Genomic DNA, 11,762 nt, shown 5'->3' with positions numbered 1-11,762 from the left:
AGCAGCCAATCACAAGGCAGGTCACCAACCACCAGTCCCCAGCTCCAGAGAAGTCTTAAAGGGACCTCAACTTACAGCAACACAGTCCACAGGCTAGGCGTCCCACAGGCAGTGTAGCCTTTAAATTGAGGCACAGAACATGCAAGGCAGCCGCACACTGGTCCAATGATCACAGAGCGAGAGACAAGAAAGGCAAGGCTCACCAAGCCATCCATCTCTCCACCCTTCAGTCAATCTCACCTGCGTTTATCAGCCAGGCTGGCACAATAAACTATCTCAAGTACCTTTACACGCAGTCAATAACACACAAGTAAATATCTTTCGGGTAGTCTCTCTTTCATCCAAGATCCATGTGATGTCAGCAATGAAATCTCTCATTCCACATCCTCTTCTGAATCGGGCCATAATTGCTGGCAGTTCCCTATCAGTGTACTGCTGCAATTGTTGTTGAATGATCTTTAGCAAAATTTAACTTGCATGTGATATCACAGGTATTGTTCTATAATGTGCACATTCTGCAGGGTCACCTTTCTTTGGAATGTGTGCAAATAGAGATTTCTTCCAGGCAGTTGTCCAAGTAGCTGTCTTCCACATTTCTTGGCATAGACAAGTGAGTGTTTCCAGTGCTTCAGCAGCTTGTTGAAACATTTCTATAGGTATTCCACCAACTCCTAGAGACTTACATTTGCAAACGCATTCATTGCAGTTTGATCTTCTTGATTCAGACCCTTGGTTCTTCCTCATAAGCTACTTTTTAAATGATTGCATGTCAACTAGGTAGGATTTAAATAAGGTTGACTAACAAGCTTTTATATGCAGATGACACAAACTTGCTTGCTGAAAAGGAGAGACTCAAAGCTCTTGGTGATTAAGATCAAGCATTCTAGTCTTTAATATGGATTACAATTCAATGTAAAGAATAAAAATCTTCCAAACTGGACAAAAAGATAACATCATGATAAGCAGAAAAGACTGAAGTTGTCCAGGATTTCATCCTACTTGGATCCATTAGTCAATGTTCATGAAAGCAGCAGAAAGAGATCAAATGATTCACTGCATTGGAATATCCGCTGTACAAGATCTCTTTAGAGTGTTTAAAATCAGGGAGGTTACTGTGAGGGCTAATGTGTGCCCAGCCCAAGCTAGGATAGTTTCTTTTCCTTGTTTTTGTTTTTTTCTTCTTTTTTTCAGCCAGGATATTTTCACATGTGCATGTGAAATTTGGATATTAAATAAAGGAATCTGAAGAAGAATGGATGCCTTTGAACTATGATGCTGGTGAAGAACATTGAAAGTATCAGGAACTGCCAAAAGAACAGACAAGACTGTCTTGGAATAAATATAACCAGAATGCTCCTTAGAAGCAAGGATGGTGAGACTTCCTCTCAAGTACTTTGTACATGTTATCAGGAGAGAACAGTTCCTGGAGAAGGACATCATGCTTGGTAAAGTGGAGGGGCAGCAAAAAACAGGAAGGCTTTTGCCAAGATGGTTGTACCCATGGGCTCAAACATATCAACAATTATGCGGGTTATGTAGGACCACACTGTGTTTTGTGATGTTGTACATGGAATTTCTATGAGTGGGAACGAACTTGATGGCCCCTAACAACAACAACGAGAAGTGATGGCTGTGCATTACGGTGTTGAAGAAAACTGAAAATACAATGGACTCCAAGTTGAACAAGAACATCTGTCTTGGATGCTCCCTAGACGGCAAGTCTTTATCTCATGGACTTGGAACATGTTAGCATAGATGATCAGTTCCTGGAGAAGATCACGCTTGCGAGAGGGTCAGGAAGAAGAAAAGAGCCTCAAAATACGAGGTTGTTCCTGTGGTTTCAAAAATGACCTCAAATATAGGAAAGATATGAACATTACATAGGACTAGATAGTGTTTCTTTCTGTTGTGCATAAGGTCATTGTGAGTTCAAATGGACTCTATGGTAACTGACTGTAAGAACCAGCTTCCAACCCAACTTAAAAATTCTGTTCTTCACATATAGTCCTTAGATCACATTCATCAACTAATGTTGTTACCTGCTGTCCACAAAATTGCATACTTGAGAGTTGTTGAAGTTCATGATTTTTACCCTTTGTATGTAAGCAATTATTCCAGTGCCTTATGCCATCCAATTTCCCTGAGCCCTTTCTACATATACCTTGTCCTTTTACACAAAATTCCTACACATTCACCCAGACAAATATCTCTTGCATTCTTGAAAGCAGCAGGCTTCTGGACTATCTGTTGCCAGTGAATCTACAGCTTGTGTCAAAATATTTAAGAAGCAATAGAATGTTAATCATTTGATCAAGTTATTCTAGTCTAGGATTTACCAAAGAGAAGCAGTCAGAATTAAGCAATGATATGCATGACCAATGATATTTATTACACCATATTTAAAATCCTAAAACATTAAAAATTAAAATAAGGTAAATAAATATTGTGTATTCTAGAACATGCAACAATACATCAATATGAAAGGATGTTGTAAAGTGATATTCTGTAACACTATAAAAATGGCACGGATGCAGCATCTGACTTCATAAAGGGGAAGGAGATACAAAGTCCACATCAGCCCAAGGCTCATTCTTATAGAACTTACGTGAGACATTCTCCATCTTCCAACCTCCCTTATCAGTTTTGACGCCAGCCATCACTTCCCTTCCACAGCACTATCTACATCTCTGCTAATTTCGATAATTCATTGCAATGGTCATACAGACTCACAGGCCATAGAGGTCGTACTCACAATTATGGACTTTACAAGGAAAATTAACAAGTGACAATGCAGACCACAAATGCCTGAGACACAGTCCTTCCAGTCAGGACAGCCTCTCTCCAACCACACCCATAGGCAGGTCTCTTTCTGCTCCTTGGCCTCTCAGCCACAAGTCGCCTTTTACTGCAACTGATAAATGTTCAAAGGGCACACTTATTTTCCATAAGCCTCAGCTCAAAAATAATAGGTTCTACCTTTGTGCGTCAGAAAGCCTAGCTCTCACAGTAAGTTCTGGAAACACCCCACACTGAATGTGAGCCTCGTGCCTGACTGTATCCAGCTTTACTCATAGCTGAGAAGCCCACCGATCTGGCTCACGCTTTGCCTGTTGCTGCTGCTGCTGCTTTATTGGTTCTGCCACTGCGTCTCCTCTGCGCTCCTCTACTGCCTTTCTGTTCCCGGCTTGAGGAGGTTCAATGTTCAGGAATACTGAGGTTCAAAGGATGTGCTGCACCCCTGGATCCGTTTTTTTAACATTTTAATTAAAAAAAAAACCATTGTATCTCAATGTTTCCCTTCTGCTGCTGAGATGGCTGATTTTATACCCAGCCGGATGGCAAAACTGATGAATCTCCATGTTAAAATTCCAAGTGTTTACAACCACAATCATCTTGGTCAACAATCATTCCTCCACTTTCTCTTCCCAGACCCACCAGGGAAAAAGTTGTTTGGTGAGAATTACAAATACTATGTCTTGAAGAGTCATATTAAGTAACTCACTACACTATAGACGCACAAACAAAAAACACATATTGTAAATTAACATGATTTATTAATTCATTTTTGTTAAAATACTTCTGATCATCTATAGTATATAAGACATAATTCAAGGTACTGCATAAAAGCTGTGAAGTATATAAGATGCTATCATTGTGAAGCTTACATCCTCCTGGAGAAAATAGGTAGTAAAAAGATAAGCAAATACATATTTTATAACATGTCAAGTGTGAGAGGTAGAATAGGGGAGAACCTGACTCAAGTGTTTTTTTAAAAGAGGCCAAATATTCAACTGAATTAAAAACCTGAGAAAGAGCATTTTAGAAGAAATATTAAAGTCCTGAGATTGGGGAATGCTTTGTATTGAATGCAGTTGGCATTTAAAATAAATGAATCCACCAATGAATAAATAATGAATTCTTTCACTTCGGATGTTCAGAGTTGCTAACATTTTGCTGCTCAGTTCTACAGAGGAGGCACTGCACACTGAGAGTTCTCACATATTATTCTTTGATTGCGATTGATGGCATTCTCAATGGTCTGCTACGGGAGGGAGCTCGCAGGGAAAGGGGAGAAACACCACGAGTTTTCGGTGGTTACACCAACACTCTTGCTGCCACTGACTGCAGGAGACAGTGTTGCTCTAGGGAAGTAAATCCTAACAATCAACAATAAAGACACTGTGATTGGTTTGACCAAGTCCATTCACCACCAAGATATAGTGAGATTTCCTTATGGGTGCCCACATGGTCCTGTTCTATCTTCTACAGTAAATGTGGAAATCTTTAGCTAGATGATCCAGGTTTTCTAATTGAGATAGGTCCTTGGAAGATATGCCTCTTTTGTCTTTCACCATTACATCCTCTCTTATCAGGGGTATATAATTAAGGGCAACCTCCCTCTGTCAACCCTGAGGGGGAAGTCAAATAAATTCTACAAATGCAAAGAGAAAGACTGAAGAGACAGCTGACAGTTTCATGAAATCAGTGGACCCACTCTGGTCTGCTATCATCAGACTTCGGATAATGTCAAAAAAATAAATCCATATGTGTCCCTTGGTTTTCTGCCATTTGCAATAAAATGCAGTTCTCAAAGTTTAAGGAAAATTGGTGATTCAGTGGGGGAAAAGTTTATACAAGCATATATTATAAGACATTAATAGGAATTCAAACCACAATCCTAAAATACTATGCAGAGCTGATGCTCTTTGTGGATAATAATAGGTACGCCAATAGGCAACTTAAGATGAACTGGAGGGTCATAGTGTAGTCTGGTGGCACTGTGGCTTAAGCACTGGGCTGCTAACCACGGGGTCAACAATTCAAACAGAGCAGCTGCTGAACAGAAGGAAACGAGTTGTCTGTTCTCATAACGATGGACAGTCTCAGATGCTTACATTGGGTCACCATGAAAACAACAGACTCAATGGTAGTGGGATAAAAGAATAATGGTGTCAGCACATTGATACCTTGATATATCTGATATCTTCTCCTTCAAACCTAAATAGTAAGGGGCTTATAATTTGTTTAAAAATTTTATAAAGAGAAAAAAATGTAAACTTTAAATAGATTTGGAGTCTTTCGTGACAAACACGTTTATCTGAAACAAAAAACAGAACAACAAAAATCCATTGAAAAATAGGTAACTGCATGTCAGTAATTCCTAAATGTATTTAATCACATTCACCACAAAGATAACCTCAGAAATTAAATCAAAACAAAGAACATTCATTTATATATATGAATGCCCTTTGTTTTAAGATATATATATATATACATATATATATTTATAACACGATCAGATCTTTAAGTACACCGTTACACCATCATTGCTTGAAAGAACATGCAAAGAGTGTTACTCTGCTCGTGATGGTTGCAGAACGCAGTTGGTGGCACAGGAAGTTAAACTTTGGCTGGCTAACAGAAAGGTCAGAGGTTAAAACCCACCAGCTGGTCCACAGGAGAACGATAAAGCAATTCTTCCCACAAAGGTTTACAGCTTGGAAACCAGATTGAACATTTCTAATCTGTCATAAGGTTCTCCATAAACCTCACTCAATTCCTTGGCATGGGTTCTGATTATGAAAAATTTATAAGCACAGGAATGAGTAAGAGTTTATTCATTTAAAAAGCAAAAAAAAATTATTGAATAAAAAATATTTTGGATACCCTTGTTCACTTCTGGGGGGAAAGCTAGAATGGTGGTTAATTTATGAAAACTCTTTGGAGTTGTGGATTTCAAGTTGGGCTGCTAATTGCAAGGTCAGCAGTTTGACACTACCAGCCTCTGCTGGGAAGAAAATTAAGGCTTGCTGCTCCCTTAAAGACTTAGAGTCTTGGAAACCCAAAGAGGTAGTTCTTCACTGTCCTATAATGTCACTCTGTAAAGTGAAGGAGTTCAAGTGCCATAGTGGTTAAACACTGGACTGCTAACAAGACGGTTGGTGGTTTGAACCCACCAGTGCTCCTTGAGAGAAAAATGTGGCTGAACCCTCCATTGAGATAGGTTTGTTTTTAGATTTTCTGGTATACAATGTAGGGTTCAGTTCCGTGGGTAAACTAGATATTAACCGAAGGTATGCACCAATGTTATAAAAAGGAGTTAATAGTCCTAAAGAAGGGTTCATACAGGTTCCGTTTGTGATTTGGAAGTGACGGGAATATCCAAAACCAAGCCATCGAGTCAATTCTGACTTACAGAAACTCCTGGATTTAGAGTAGAACTGCACGTAGGATTTTCAGCAGCAGTGCTCTTACATCATTGGATCATCAGGACTTTCTTCCAAGTTTCTTCTGAGTGGATCAGAGGCTGTAATGGTAAAGCATTCCAAAGGGTCTGGTCAAGCTCAAGAGTGTAATTCGTCATTCCCAGAAGCACTCACACAGGACAGGATGTTTCCCTATACTTCGGCGACCCTACCTGCTCCTAATTTCCTAAAGAGGCCTTTTGGAGGAGGGTAGTGGGTTGGTCTTCAAGGTCTTGGGAGTGGCTTCCGATCCTCTCCACTTGTGTGGGCGCTCTCTAAATTAGCATCTGTAGTCCAATCAAGTGCAACTCATGGCAACCCGATGTGATGTGCACCACAATGGAACTGAGCTTTATCAAGTCTGCAGGGGCTGAGTTTTTAAAGCACAGCACCAAGCTTTTCTTCAGAAGCGCCACTAGTAGACTCCAGTCTCTAACCTTTCTTTTAGCAGTCCGTCAAGTAAACGATTTGATGGTTTACTCTGTTCTCTAAAGTGTACAAGGGTAGTTTTTGGATCCACCTAAAGATACATGACTTCATAGGAATAATTTTCTTTTCTTTACCCTCACTTTAGCAAGAATGATTGCAAACCTATAAGTAAACTTCCATCTGGTCTCTGTTACCTTCCTTCACATCTTTTTTCTTATGTTAATCAGCATCCACCTTGTCTTAGCAAATTTGTAAAATTCTCCTTCAAATCCAGATGCCTTTAGTGGAAGCTACTGGACTCTAAATGGAAGATTGTCAGCTGTCTTTCTTTCATTCCTCACATACTTAAGGCTCTGGAGGTGGGCATATGAATACATCTGTGTTTATTTTAGATTTTTTTTAATTTCTATTTTCAAATCAGATTCCAGACTTCAGTATTGAAACTTTTGCCCTGTTAATTTCCTACCTTTTACCACACTTTCTTAAGGACCCTGGGTGGTACAAAAATTTGTGTTGACTTCTAAATAAAAGGTTGGGTGTTCAAATTCACCATGCAGCTCAATGTGGAAGAAAGCTGTAATACTCTACTGTCATAAGATTATACAGATTGAAAACCATATGTACCTCATCCTTTCTCTCAAACGTGAGATTTACATGGGCTGAAATTGACTGGACAGCAATGGGTGGGTAACACTTTAGTAACTGTATTCCTTGCATGTATTCAAATGTGATAGCGGTCTCTCATTATTCCGCTCTACCATCCTGGTAGTCTGAGAGGTTTGGCGGATACTTCAACATTTGTACAAATGGCCACCAAAAATTTTATACTCAAATAACTTCATATTTTCTTTTCTATAATCCTGATCTTTACTTCAGCAATTCACTCTACAAACAGTGGTAATTCTCTCATCCAAGTTTTAAACTTCAACATACCATGTTCTGATCTTGATCTTTAATGCATATATCTTAATACTCTTAATTCTCATCAACCCCCACACTTTCTTGAATACGGCTTTTCTAGGCATTGTGGTAGTTACATAATCTGGTATCAATTTGCAACCTGATAGGATTAAGAGTGAAGGGTTGGAATCTACTCTGTCAATCAGATCATATTCAATGAGGTCTCTGTGTGGGCATGGCCTTCTCCTCCTTGAAGGCGGGAGAAAGACTCTCTCTACTGACAATGCTCACTCCCTGAGAGACACTCTACTGACAAGACACATGGCATTATGTTGATAGATCCCATGCCCTGGGAACTGGAGAATCCACGTGGAGGCCCCTGCCAGCACTAAGATGCTTACAACACCACTGGATCCAAAGACGTTCTACCTACTGACCTGTGATCGTCCTGCAGTCGGCATCATTGCATGTGTTTCATGAGTCTGAAGAGGACTTTAGAGATTGGTATCAGATATATGGGCTAATGTCGGACTTATGGGCTTGGACTGGATGGGGTTGGGACATTTTCTCAATATTCAGTTGCTCTTGTATATACACATCTTTCTTAGTCACATATGAGTGTCTATGAATTTGTTTCTCTATTCTACCCAGACTAACACAGAATTTAACAATTTTTCTTACTTCCTTGACATTTCAGTACAGCACAGTAAATCTCCCCAACCTAAAGTACATTATGGAAACTACTCTCAAATTCCCTAACCACTACACCCAAATTCTTGACTACTCATCTTCTTTATCTCAGATCACTATATGTTTCTGAATGCTCTACTTCTCCACAACCCCTTCTTCAGTTGTGGGGCGGGGAGATCAAAATGTTCTCGGTAATGCACTGTGTTCAAACAAATCTGTGTTGGAAGCAGTACAGTCAGAATAGTTCAAAGTAAGGATGAAGAGATTGTTTTGCATACACTTGGCCATGTCCTCGGGAGAGAACAGTCCCTGGTCAGGGGCATCATGCTTGGTAAAGTAGAGGTCAGTGAAAAAGAGGAAGACCTTTAACAAGACTGAACATGACCCAAGGACTGTAACAAGGGGTTCACACATAACGATGATTATGAGGATGGCACAGGATTGAGCAGTATTTTTTTTCTGTTGAATGAGGAATCTTTCTGATCAGAATGGACTCACTGGAACCCAATTACAACAACAAATATCTTACTTAGCCACCCTAACAAATACACATACTTCTACAATTCTTTCTATTTTCATTTATAATATATATGTATTTCTCAAAATTCCTAACCTGTCCCTAGAAACTTAGCATCTAATCTTCTGAAGACGTTGAAGTTATCAGTGTTTTCTTTTTTTATATGTCTCACAGACAAACTCGTGATCTGCATGTACCCTATTTCCTCATCTACAACCTCAGGAAGAAAAATACTCATTTGCTTATCTAACACTAATTAACCTAATAGTTTGTGGGTCAGAATTTTTTTAAATATAAATGCGCTTATTAATTACTTGGGACTCTTGTTAAAAGGTGGATTCTAATTATGTAAGTCTACAGTAGGCCCTAAACTAACTCCTAGAAATGTTGATCCTACTGGGTACATGGATTACACTTTGAATAACAACACTCCTGCCTGCCATCTTCTCTCTTCTCTTTGGAGAACTTGATTCAAAGACTGTAATTTTGCTCTCTTCTGTAATTTCAAGCTATATAACTGCAGGTTGGCTTAAGAGATGCAAACAACTGGAAAGTAAAAGGAAATGATAATTGCCCAACCCTTTATCATCTACCTGTCCCATAAATCCTCTATAGACAAATGACCTGGAAAATTCTAGTCTGCAGTACTGATTCTACCTTCTCATGGCCCATGTACTTTCAAACACTGCAATGTTATTTCTTTCTCCATTGAACTAAAAATATTCTGTCAATGATGTGGCTAACTTAAGTGTCTATTTATTTCCTTTCAATACTTGACAGGGACAGCATTTAATACTTCCAATAATTTCATGCTTCTCAAAATTCTCTCTTCCTTATTATTCCACTTAATAATTTTCTCTGGATTCTTTTGCTTCCTCTGAACTCGAATCATGACAATATTAGTGCGTTATCTATAGTTGTACCTTCACTTCCTTGTCCTGTATCACCAGCTCCTTGAATGTTGTGCTTCCTCAAGTTCATCCTGAACCCTATCTTTCCACTCTAAAAATTTTCCATATGTTAACTCATATGAACCTACAGATTACCACTAATAATTACTAATGTAGGAACTATTTTAATTTATACACACCCATAAACTCCATTTGTACTGAATAGGTTTGCATCAATGTCTAATTTTCTCCTCATGCCAACAATGCTAATAACAGCTTAGTATTTTCTCTCTTAAACCTATTTTATTGTTTTATGATCAGTGTCACCATCATGAATAATATATGTCAACTTATCCATAAGGCACAATAGGCATAGTGCCTAGTCCCCACACAATTATTTCAAAATCAAAAGGGAAAAAAATGAACTTTCAGGTCTAAGAAAATGTCCTAATATATGTAAAAAATATACTGTATTCATATCAATGCACTCATTAGATATATACTATATATATATAGTGTATATATATAGTAATATATATATTACTATTTTTCCCTCCTAGGTGAAATTACTCATGGGACCCAAAGTGTCAGGCACACAAGAATGAAACTACGCTGCTTTAACATCAGATCTTCATAATAGCCACCCAAGTCTCCTAGCTGCGAACTCCTCTTGGCCCTTTTCCTTTCTCTTCTCACATTCAGTCAGCCACTGAGTGCTGGGTAATTCCTATCTGGACTTTCTACCTCAGCCTGACGATGCTACATTGCTTAGTGATCATGCTTCAGAGTAAACTTCATCTAGGATTCTGAAAAGCCTCAAAAGGATAATGTTGAATATTACATCTTTCTGGACCTATGCTTTGCAGATCTTGTTAATATCACTTCCTCGTATATATTACATTTCCCCCTATGCTAAACTTCTGACAGGTCTTTGTGCTTGGCATTCTTTGTTACACTGAAAGCATTTAACTATCTCTCCACACTTCATTGATAAACTCCTTCTCCTTTTAGACCTTTCTAAAACTCCTTCATGAAAATATAGACACATCTTCCTATAGCAAGTACATGCTTCAGTCACAAAACTCCCCATACACTCTTGTACCTGGCTCCTAGAGAATAGAAACGTGGCCCAGTTGACGCAGATGTCCTCACTGTCTAGCATAGGCTGTGCATTCTAGAAGTATATATGGAATTACCGAATAAATAAATCAATAATTTGAAGATATACTATGAGTACACATTTTATTTAAAATGCACATAATGGCAACCATATTAAAAGTGACATGATAATTGTAGCCCACATCCCATATCCATTTTTGATCATCTAGTTATAATCTGTCACTTTACCTCTGAATGATCAAAAGCAGCATATAAATAAACAATAATTTGATTCACACCTAAACTTCTTAATTAAGCTTTATGATAATTAGAGTCAATCAAGCTTTATGATTAATGCCTTTAAACATTAAACATAGAAAACAAGCCCATATGAACCAATAGAAGATAACCATTTATTTTTTAAATGACCTAGTTGAAAGGTCTTGAGAATCATACAGCACTAACCTACATTGGTAACCTAAATCATTTTTGGAAGCACTCAAAGTTTTGAGAGAGAGATTGAATTTAAAGTTGAAAAATCTTTATATAGCTTTTCTGATAACAGAAATATCATTTTGAACTCAAAGTAAATATATGATTACAAAAGCAGTGTGGCTTTAGCTTCACTGATTAAATATTATGCTCAGCTGAATTAAGGTATACCATAATCTGTTTAGCACCTGCATAATAGTAAAAATGGAATCATCAAATTATACAACTAATGTTTTTTCAATATTTAATTTTCAACTTCTTCCAAGTATAATTTTGATCAGAACCATTCATTCATTAACTCCATAAATAAAAAGCTTCAAAAAGTTCATGCTAAATTTCATTATCTTTTAATTCCATTTTGCCATGGGCTTTTTGAAGCCCCTCATATTTCATGAATGACTCTATATATCTGGCTATGTAATTGGTTCAGGGACACTGCAATGAATAAAATAAGAAGGAAAAAAATAAAACAAGGAGTTTGAATTCCACCAGAATATATAG

Source organism: Echinops telfairi, unplaced genomic scaffold, assembly GCF_000313985.2.
Source record: "Echinops telfairi isolate 266 unplaced genomic scaffold, ASM31398v2 ScPeMD7_3533;HRSCAF=4204_1, whole genome shotgun sequence".
Taxonomy (NCBI): Eukaryota; Metazoa; Chordata; class Mammalia; order Afrosoricida; family Tenrecidae; genus Echinops; species Echinops telfairi.
Note: the sequence above shows the minus strand (reverse complement) of the source record.